We start from the raw sequence: 11,918 nt of genomic DNA, 5'->3' as shown, positions 1-11,918 counted from the left end.
AGAGAGGGTTTGGGTCAGCTCAAAGGGTATTCCCATCGTATTATCTTAAAAGACAATTCTGTTCCTGTACAACACAAAGCCAGGCGCATTCCCATAGTGGTTCGGCAAGAGGTCAAGAGTATGATTGATGACATGCTTGTTTCTGGGGTTATTGAACCGGTGGAGGCTTCACCTTGGGTTTCTCCCATTGTAGTCACAAAAAAATCGGATGGCAAACTCCGTTTCTGTGTTGACTTGAGGTCGTTGAATGACTGTGTGATTGCGGATACTTTTCCACTCCCTAACATTTCGGAACTGGTCACTACTCTGCATGGTGCTAGGGTGTTTTCTAAGTTGGATCTTAGAAGTGCTTATCACCAAATTAATCTTCACAAGGACTCCAAACACTTGACAACCTTTATCACACCGTTTGGCACGTTTCAATTTACACGGTTGCCCTTTGGTCTCATTTCGGCTGCCAGTGTGTTTCAGAGGATGGTAACTGATCTTTTTGAAGGTGTTGGTAATACTGTGTTTTTCCAAGACGACATTTTGGTTTATGGTGACTCTGAGGAGCAACACAATGTCATTCTCAGGCTGGTTTTGGACAGACTTTTGTCAGCTGGCTTGACGTTGCGTAGGGACAAGTGCAAGTTTTTGACTGAACAGATAGATTATCTTGGTTACACTATTAGTGCCAGTGGCGTACGTCCGAAACAGGACTTATGTCGTGCTATTCACTCTGCTCCCAGGCCTAAGGACAAAGATCAGTTGCGTTCCTTTATGGGACTTATTGAATATTACTCGAAGTTTGTGAAAAAATTTTCAGATAAAACTGTTTCTATGAGGTCACTTCTCAAGAGAGGTGTTAGTTTTGTTTGGTCTTCCCAGTTGCAAGAGTCTTTTGAGGCCATCAAAAGAGAGATTTGCAATGCAAAAGTGCTTACTCCTTTTGATATTAAAAAGACTTCTGTGGTGACCGTAGATGCCAGTGCTACTGGTCTAGGGGCTATGTTATCTCAAGTTTATGATCAGTCTGAGTGTACAGTGGCTTTTGCCTCTAGAACTTTAACTGATGCGGAGAAAAATTATTCAGTAATTGAGAGTGAGGCTCTGGCTGCTGCTTGGGCAGTGGAACACTTTAGAACTTATTTGTGGGGTTTGAAGTTTGTGCTGAAGACGGACCATAAGCCCCTCATAAAAGTTCTCTCTCCCGGTGGTACGGGCAAAGGCTCTGCTAGACTGGCGAGGCTTGCTTCTAAGCTCCAAGAATTTCAATATTCTGTTCAACATATCCAGGGCTGGAAGAACACTCAAGCGGATTGTCTTTCAAGGTTATCTTTGGATTGGAGGTCAGTTCTTGATTCTTCCACTTCTAGCTCCTCTAATGATATTGCTGTCGCTTCTGTGGAAGATGCTGTGTTTGTTGGTGAAGGGGCTTTCCAGGCTTGTGATTGGGAGAGAGAGATGGCTGTGGATGTGACATTGCAGGAGGTTATCAAACTAATTTCGCTTGGTTCCAGAAGGGAGAGTGCGGTGTCGGTTTCTGTGCGTCCTTTTCTTAAGGTCTTGGATGATCTTTCCTTAGTTGGGGACAATCTTATTGCAAAAGGGGAGAGGTTCATACCTCCTTGTGGTCTGAGGAGCAAACTTTTGGCCTTGGCACATGAGGGGCATTTGGGTCAAACTCTCACTCAGCGTCGTCTCAAAGACAATTTCTGGTGGCCTGGCATGGATTCTCAAGTTGTGGATTGGGTGGAGAATTGTCCAACATGCAGAGAGGGGGAAAAGAGACTCAAGGTTTGTCCTAGTACTTCGCAGGGGCATCTACCTAATCCAGGTTCACCGTGGCACACCATTTGTCTAGATTTTATTGGTCCCATGGGTGAGTTACACGAGAGAGACAGATTTGCCATAGTGGTCGTGGATGTTTTTTCAAAATGGTTAATTGTGAATTTACCAACAATATCACTACCGATACTACAATCAGATTTTTAGGAAATGTGTTCAAGGATGAGGGTCTTCCTTCTGTAATCATAACTGATAATGGTACTCAATTGATTTCTTCTGATATGCAATCTTTTCTCATGGGATGTGGGATATCTCACCATCGCACATCTTTGTACAACCCACAAGGCAATGGGATTTGTGAAAGGGCCAATAGGGTGGTAAAGGGCATCATACAGATGGCTTTTTCTGATGGTTCTATTGTTCGGAAAATGGTCAATGAAATGTTGTGGGCATATCGCACTACACCTCTTATTGATGGTCAGCTGTCTCCTTTTCAAATGATGAGGGGGCGGGTTCCTGGCTCTAAATTGTTTCCAGCCTGGATGAAGAAGGTGGTTGCTGGGGAAAAGGATCTTGCTGCGTTGCTGCCTACTTCTTCTGTGCGTCCTTTTTGTGTGGGGGATTTGGTCAAGGTAAAAAGGGGCAGGATAATCAAAGGGTTGTCTAAATTTCAGGGTCCTTTTACGGTCAAGAAGGTTTTGGATCATTGTGTCATTCTTAACAATGGGGAATGTTGGAATTTCAGGCGGGTAGCTTTGTATAGGAGAGGTGCTTCTTTGGAAAGTCCTGGAGGCTCTCCTGGGGAATCTCCTTCTTCTGAAGAAGGTAGCAGTGGGTATCTTTTGGCTTCTCTGCCTTCGGAGTCTCATTCTGCTGCTGCTGCACCTCTGGTGGTTGGGGGTGCTGGGGATTCGTCAACATCTAATCCTATTCCTCTACCTGTGCCTTTGGTCTCCAATCGCACTCCACGTTTTAGGAGGGCTCCAACCTACTTGCAAGATTTTGTTTGTTGATGTGTTTTTTTTTTTGTTTTTTGTTTTGTTTCTGTTTTCTTTAGAAGGGAAGAATAATAATAATAATAATACTGATATTTGTAAAGCGCGAACAGCTACCTCACAAGGAGGTGTCCCGGCGCTATAGACCGCTGGGGAACCCGTCCTGGCTATCCCTGTGAGATGGTCCCTTTCTGGGTATCTCCAAGGTGAAACCAGGCATCCCCAGCGTCTGTGGGGGGCCATTGTAGAGATGAGGCAAGCTTAATGCCCAGAGTTGCCGAGTGTGTTCCTGGTTAGAGTAGGTACTGAGGCGAGAATTATCAAGTCCGTTTTGACCCTGGTCCACGACCCTGCCGCGTCGGGAATTGAACCCTGGTCCCTGGCCAATTCTCTGCTTACAGGTCTGCCACCTCTAACCAGTGAGCCACACCTCTCTAGAAGATGTGTAGTACATGCTTAGTGTTTCTGTGCTTATGGAATGTTTATTCTTCTATGTTCTTCTCTGCCCTGTGAGTTCTAGGTTCTCTTCTTAGACAGTTGCTGTTGGCTTCTGTCGTGGAGAGTCCGTTCTTGTGCTTGCTCTGTCTTATTAAACTGCTCTTCAAGAGGATACCCTTCTATGCCTACTTATTTACCACATATACATACTGGTTCGGAAGTCCCAGCGTGTTGCGCAGGTAGGGAAGTCCTGAGATAACCTCGATGAGTGCACAATGTCTTGAGCTGAACCTCATTAAGGGAGGAGGGAACGAGGAAGGGGTCAAGGAGCGGGGAAGAGGTAGGTCTTAATAACAGTGTCAGGGGGCTGCAGAGTGCAGGCTTGTGTGCTTCAACGCAGCTATCGGTTCTGGAAGGCACGGTTGAGGAAGAGGTCTTTTAGGAGTTTTTTGAATTTTACAAAGGAAGGAATAGTCCTGACATCAGCTGGAATGGAGTTCCAGATTTTGGGCGCGTTCCCAGCGAAGGATCCTGCAGCGATTTTTTGTTTGCGTGTTTTCATAGGGATTAGTAGTAGGGTGTTGGAGCTCCTGAGGTTCCTTGTAATCTATTTCCAGACACCAAATGTGATTTAGAGTCTCAGTCTTTGAAGTTTATGTTGGGGGTCTGCTGCTGTTGAAAAATGCACTCCTCTGCTCTCTTCTTCCTCTTGAAGGAGTCAGTCACAGCAGGAGTGAATACAAAACATATAGCCCCACAACACAGCCCATGGGAGTGGCTAGAGTGCACACCTAGATGTCAGCCACAGTGATATGTGCATCAAAAGGTTAGCCAAGGGCCCAAGTCCTGCTCTTTATGACTGTCTTATCAGCTCCATCTCCTTCCTGAGATGTGCCCAAGGCCCTTCCTTGTGACCTCTCACTGAATCAAAGAGTCCCCTTTGAAGTGTATTGGGGAGGTCTAGTCCTCCCCTTCCCAGAGGGCGTCCCACCCAGCTTGCAGGAATGCATCAATACACAAATCTATCTGGAGGATCTGTCTACCTCATCTCCATGCATCATCATGCAGGCCTCGGTCTCCCAAAATGGAACCCAGGGCCTTCCATGTATTGTATCATCCAGAGTCACACATACACCCAGTGTGTCTATACAAACAGCACACACTGCACAGCAATGTATCCTTCAAGTACTGTACCACTCATAGGCACACATGCATTCAGCACATTTTTATTTATTTATTAAGGAGTTTTATATAGCGCTGGCCAGACCCGAGAGTATTGGAGCAATTTACAACAGTTTTAATGCAAGAGTTACACAATAAGGCAGAGGTATACATATTGGTTCGGAAGTCCTAGCGTGCTGTGCAACATTGAGGTAGGGAAGTCCTGAGATAACCTCGATGAGTGCACGATGTCTTGGGCTGAACCTCACTCAGGGAGGAGGGAACGAGGAAGGGGTCAGGGAGCGGGGAAGAGGTAGTCTTAATGACACAGTGTCAGGGGGCTGCAGAGTGCAGGCTTATGCACTTCGGCGGCGGCTATCGGTTCAGGAAGGTACGGTTGAGAAAGAGGTCTTTTAGGAGTTTTTTTAATTTTACAAAGGAAAGAATAGTCCTGATATCAGCTGGGATGGAGTTCCAGATTTTGGGCAAATTTCCAGCGAAGGATAGTGCAGCGGTTTTTTGTTTGCGTGTTTTCATAGGGATGAGCAGTAGGGTGTTGGAGCTCCTGAGGTTCCTTGTCTGACCGGCCTTCTTGAGTTTGGAGGCCAGGTAGTCAGGTTTCCCTGTGTGCAGGGCTTTGTGCGTGAGGCAGGCAGTTCTGAAGCTGGCACGCATTTAGACTGGGAGCCATTTTAGTTCTCTGAGTGTGGGAGATATGTGATCGTATTTCTTAACTCCATTGATCATTCTGGCTGCTGCATTGAGAGTTGTTTTGAGGGGAGCTAGGTGGGATTTTACGGTACCAGTGAGGACTGCATTCCCATAGTCAAGTTTAGATAGCACCAGTGATTGAGTGGCTTGTTTGAGGTCCTTGGGCGGGATGGTTTTATTTTGTTGAGTAGCTTCAGATTGAGGAAGGCACTCTTTGCGGAGTTCTTAATGTGTTTGGCCATGTCAAGTTTTAGGTTAAGGATGATTCCTAATGATTTTACAGAGTTAGCCAGAGTGAGATTACCGTTGAGAGCATCGATTGCTTTTAACCATTCTACGATTTGGGGGTTTTCTTCTTTGTTGGATATGAGGAGGATTTCAGTTTTTTCTTGGTTGAGTTTAAGGTGGTTTATTGATAGCCAGTGTTGGACTTCTCTAAGAGCGTTGTTGAGTCTCTGGATGTCATCAATGGAGGAGGTTTCCAGATAGATCTGGGTGTCATCTGCATAGAGGTGGAAGGGGATGTTGGCTTTTTTTAGTAGGGTGGTGAGGGGTTCCATATATATATGCACATGCATCATGCATGCACTGTACAGCACTATATCCTCCATGTATTGTACCACTCATAGACATACACACCCTGCATATACACTCACCAAGCATGCTGTGCTCAGCACTGTATTACCCCTGTATTGTACCCTTCCCAAGCACACAAACACCCAGTGCAGATACACCACTCATGATCTGCACAGCACAACACACCAAACCAATGTAGATCATGGGTGAGTTAAGCACACAGCAGTGGAAGTTTGACAAGGTGAGTGAGCCTGTAAGCCTCATTCCAGTGACACTGGTTAAAAAGGACATGTTCACACTACTGATCACTACACGATATGCTGCCAGCACCATGCTTGTGCGGCTTAACTCCTGGTGAAGGCAGTAGCCTTTCACCACTATGAGGGTAGTGCTTTGGGCACCGCTCCTGGTACACTAGCGCAATCCGTGTGACAGGCCTATGTCATAGCGCACAAGCATGATCCATGTCTGCCTTTAACAACTAAAATCAACATTAGGGATCCAGACATCAGTACAGTTGGGCACTTAGGATAGGGGTGAGCATCCATTACCCTGGAGAGGACTTTTCCATCCCAACAAGTGGATTTAAGTATGATTTGTAGACGTGAAAGTGTTACATAATATTGTACTGTGATATACATTGTTGCCTTTCGTTAAAGGGCTAAATCAATTAATTAAAAAAATGATTTTCATATATCTATCAAGTCTTTATGCAATTCCATCCTGGAGCCTATTTGAAAAATTACTTGGAGACACTACACAGTTAAAGATACTCTGCAAACTATATTAACCCAATTCACAACAGTCCTGGTGGAAACTGTTGCAGAAAGCTAAGTATAAAAGGTAGGCAGTGGCAGCCGGTGAAGTTTGAGATTGGTAGGGCTGAGTTTGGCCTTTGGGGGCTTAATTAAACATTTTATTTTGTTAAACTAAAACTCTTTTACTTCATTATCCCCTATGAAATCTCTTTCAAATATGTGTATTCAAAAAGCTAGCTGTAAAAACAAAAACCATGAGTGCTGCCTTCGGTCGAGCTATCGCACTCGCTGTCACTTTTTGAATGCCGTAGAGAAATGCACAAAACTGGCCTCACAAAGCAGTTTTCGCTTTATTAAAGAACAATAAACAAAGCGGGCACTGTAAAATCAATTTGGCAAACTAAGGTAAAATAAACACAATGACTTAAAAAGTCGTGTACTCCAGTACTTCTTCATTAGTAGTGCCGCACAATGGCATGAGGCGAAGGGTCTCACAACTTCACAGTGTTACTCGACACATGCAAGGAACAGAACATGACCAATCACTGGAAGGCTCAAAAATAAAGCCGCAGTTTTTGGCCATGTTCTGTGTTACTCCCACCCCTGTGCTGCCTTCTGAGCACGAGAATTGCAGTGAACAGAACAAATTTGTGTGTTGCTCTCATGATATTTTAGTAGTCTTCAGCATGAGAACAATACAAGGATTGGTTGGAGCAGGTGAAACTAGTGCTCTGAAGGAGACCAGGGGAGCTGTATTGTGTTACCCCGGCTCCTTAACAGCGCTGGCTCAGGAGGACTAAAGTGTGCATGTCTTGCTGACTACCCTAAGAAACCTGTCCAACCAGCCATGCACACTAAACATAATAGTGGTAATACCTGATTGTAGGAAAGTGCCCCGTTTTGCATGGTTGCCCTCACTTTTTGCCTAATGCTGATGTACTTTGACTGAGCGTGCCCTGGGTTTCTGCCAACCAGGTACCCAGGGCCTATGTTCTTTTCCTCAACTGTAACTGTTGCAAAACCCAATTGGCAACTCCCTAGCCACATGTAAATCCCTTTGAATAGGTTGGGTTATGCACTGAGAAAAACACACTCTTTGCATCTTAAGTGTCCATACAAAATTATTTTATCATCGTCCTTCCTTGTTCAGACATGAAACAAGTTGTCTTCAACTTTGGTAGAAGTAACATTTGAAGTACATCATATGCTTGATCACAAAAATCTCTTCACATAGTAGTGGTACAGAACAGCCAAGCCAACACGTGTTATGCAAAATTAATTTGCTTCTTCAGGGCTTCAGAATTTCAGTTCCATCATACTAATAGTCTTCTCAACTCTTGATAAAGGGATCCCAGATTTATCCTGGCAATATGTACTGTATAATATAGACTTCCAATTTCAGGAAAAACGGCTATAGCCTCCCATCGGTACGACCACCAGTTAGTTACTTTTAATAGGTACCAAGGGCACTGTGACCAGGAATGGCCTCTAAGGGCTGCAGCACTTATTGTGCCACCCTTAGAGGCCCTGTACCATTTCACACACACTACCATTGCAGGCTGTGTGTTTTTGTGCAGAACAAAGTGAAGAGTTGACATGGCACACATCCCTGTGTGCCATGCCTACAAACCACTGCCCTGGCATAAGTAAGCCACCCCTCCAGCTGGATGCACTATACCAGTGCTTAGGGTACAGGTACATGAGCCCTGTACCCCTACAGTGTCTAAGTCAATTCTTAGACATTGTAAGTGCAGCAATGCCATAAAGAGTATATGGTCTGGGAGTTTGTCATTACAAACTCCACAGCTCCATAATGGCTTTACTGAAAACTGGGAAGTTTGGTATCAAACTTCTCAGCACATTAAACCCACACCGATGCCAGTGTGGGATTTAATGAAAAATGCACTCAGAGGGCATTTTAGAGACGCCCCCTGAAAAACGAATTAACTCTAGTGTCTTGGCTGAGTGGCTGTTCGCCAACTGCCACCACCAGACATCTTTCTGGACCCCTGAGTAGAGAGCCCGCCGCTCTCTTGGTCCTGAAACAAAGCACATCCTGGGACGAGGTGCCAAGCCTCCTCCCCCAGATGGGCAAGGTCCACGAAAGGGAAGCTTCAAGGCTTGCCGCCTTGTAAGCTACCCCAGCCATTTGCTGCTCCCAGCAACTGGCACCCACAGGTTCTGACTCCCACTTAGGGCGGAAGAATAGGCGGGAAAATCAAGATAGGAGATGTATGCCCACCTTTTCCAATCCCACCCCTGAGGTGGGAGAGGCGAAGGTGAAGCACAACTCTCAGTCCCTGCCATTTTGCAGATGGGGACCCAGCCAACCAGAGTGAGTCTTATCATGGCTCCCTCTCACTGGAGGGTGGCATAATAGGGGGTGAACCCACCCCAAGGAAGGGACCCATTGGTCCCGACCTGTACCCACCGGTAACGTCCCTACATTTAGTATTTAGGGGCAACCCTGAACCGTACCTTCTTACACAAGAAGAAACAATAAGGACCGAAGAGCTGTGCTGAAGAAGAAGAGGTGGACACCAATTGACTTGGCCCCAGCCCTACCAGCCGGTCCCGACCTCGACCTGCTACAGTGAAATCCCTTAGTGTCCTGCAGCCAGCAGACCCCAAGAACCCAGAGGAGCTGTCCTGCCTTCCCAAACCCGACTTGGTCTCCCATAAACCCCGGATTTACTCACCCACAGACACTGACTCAGGCCAAATCTGCAAGTCTGCACCACTCTGCACCCGACACCCACGGCCCGAGTGGCCCAACACCACGAGGAGGTCTCGCTGGCGATCCTGACGTGGGATCTGGTGATTCCTGACCTGCCTCAAATCTCCAACCGACACCTGCAGCCCCTTTCTGGAGGATCACCCTGACCACGACCGGAGCTGGTAAGAGAAACCAGATGCCAAAAGACACACCTGCACCCGACACCCTACAGCCTTGGGTGGCCCAACCGACGGTGCCCCGGCATCCCAACTTACCTCTCCAACTGATGGTCGTCTACGTCCCGAGCATGAAGTGTTTGTTGCAACCGGAGAATCCCCATTAATACCAACAGGGCACCCAACGCCAAAACAGCACCCTGCACCCGGCCGCCCCTGTGCTGCTGTGGACGCACCTTGTGTGCTAAAGCGAATCCCCTTTTGCTCTGAGCCTAACACCAGGAGTTTTTCTCCCACAATCTTGTGGTCTGCTCGTGAGCAGCCACCAACCAGAGGCCACCTATCCCCCAATGGATAACATTGGGCCTCAGCACTCTACACCTGGCCACCCCTGCGTCTCTCAGGGTGCTTTGAGAGTGCATCCTCGACTCTGGGGGAACCCTGGTTCTAACCCCAGAATACCAACTCTAAAATCTAAGTACTTACCGATAACACTGTTTTTTCCCATAGGATTGCATTGACTGCTTTTCTGTGAAAAATCTTCTAAGTGTGGTGTTGGTTTGTATGAAACCAGTAGAAACTGCAAATGTCCAAAAACTAAATTTACTTTCCTTTTCTTTAGGAAGTATCCCAGTTTGATATCTAGGCATATCACACTGAGTAGAAAATATATCTTAAAAGTAATCTGAAAAGTAAAGTACCAAGTAATCTCAAAAGTAATTTTGACTGTTGACTTACCTGTAAACAAGCCAATTGCATCCAACTGTATTTCAATTGTATTTAACTGCATTATACCTGCAAAATATTATTTCCCTTACCTGCACCAGGCCTGGCTTGGTTCTAGAAAATAAAATACAACTAAATAATATTTTTATACAAAAAAATCGGTCAGGGTTCAGTCTTTGAGTGTGTGACATCATTTCTTGCCTCAGCGTGTAAAATAAATAAATAACACTACCCTCTGATAAAGCCTTACTGCTCGCCCACACAACCACAGAGTGTAAGGTATCATCTAATTTTACCTCTGGGGTTCCAGTGGACTCTGTGCCCACTATACCTTATTTTGGAATAGTATATATAGACAATTGTCTAGAGAAAGATTCCCCTTTTTGGCTCATATGAAAAACCTCAAACACTCATACAAGTAAATCGCCAATCAGTCACCAGACAAGACACCAAAATTCAAACCATAAGAGCGGTTCCAAACATAGGGAGAAAGACAAGTAAGACGGATATTGTCTTATCCAACTAAGAAGGAAGACATAAGATCCAGATCAGCTGTTCTCTCAAGCACCGATGCACATATTTGATTATTTTGGAAAACAGATGTCACTCCAATCTACAGTCTGCCTTCTATAGCTTGCGTCGACGCGTTTCGCCGCAAGGGACCAAGAAGGTGGTCCCTTATCCATATACTTCCACCGAAACGCGTCGGCGCAAGCTATAGAAGGCAGACTGTAGATTGGAGTGACATCTGTTTTCCAAAATAATCAAATATGTGCATCGGTGCTTGAGAGAACAGCTGATCTGGATCTTATGTCTTCCTTCTTAGTTGGATAAGACAATATCCGTCTTACTTGTCTTTCTCCCTATGTTTGGAACCGCTCTTATGGTTTTTAATTTTTGTATTTTGTGCGCAACATGTATTTACTGATTACTAAGATGTGTTTTTAATCTTTCTATTTTGCTATATATTTTTGTCACTGTAATGATATTCAGGGCCTTTTAATAAAATATATGTACTGTATCTACACATACAACTGAGTGGGTTGAATTTTGGTGTCTTGTTCTGGTGACTGATTGGCGATTTACTTGTATGAGTGTTTGAGGTTTTTCATATGAGCCAAAAAGGGGAATCTTTCTCTAGACAATTGTCTCTTGGCGCCCTACCCCTTTTTGTGGTATAGGGCCCCTCTCTTTCGTTTTGGATAGTATATATAGAGCCAACTGCCTACACTAACGCATGCCAATCAGCAGGTTTGGCCACGCCCTGCGGCTCATCCCAGAAGTTGGACACAAAACATGTTCAACACAACGGCAGCCATGCTGGGTCACTCGCATGAATTCATTTTTTTAAAAATCAATAATTTTTTTAATTAATGGTAATGCGTGAGGCGGTGAGGGGCGACACTTTCACACCCTAGTGAAGAAACCGCCACTTAGTGTAGACTGAGTCTGTAAAGTGTTTACTACAAAAATATTATTCTGTAACAAGTAACAATAGTGGAGACAAATTAATCTCATCAAAACACCACCATTTCGATTGCCAAGGAGGGTTTGCCTTGCCCGTGGACCGGCACACTCTAGGGGCAGACTCAGCAGGAGCAAGAATGCATGGCAGGCATGGGTCACAACGGTCAAGTATTAAGAGTTTTTAGAACGGGTTGGCGTTCAGTTGGCTGTGATCCTACGTAAAACCTTCTTAGTGTGTAGTTCTGAACTGTAACGCACCAGGGATGCGACAACTTCAGACAAAAGGTTCGGGCCCTTATTAGGTTGGTGGTGGTTCGACAGAGCAGTGTACCGTCATGGCCTGCTTGAGCTTAACCCGGAAAGGAATCAAGTGGCAGCAACAAAGAGAGTAATAACCGTGGCAATGTCATTATCTCTGGGTTCC

This window comes from Triturus cristatus, chromosome 6 (assembly GCF_964204655.1).
Source record: "Triturus cristatus chromosome 6, aTriCri1.1, whole genome shotgun sequence".
NCBI lineage: Eukaryota > Metazoa > Chordata > Amphibia > Caudata > Salamandridae > Triturus > Triturus cristatus.
This window is presented reverse-complemented; position numbering follows the sequence as displayed.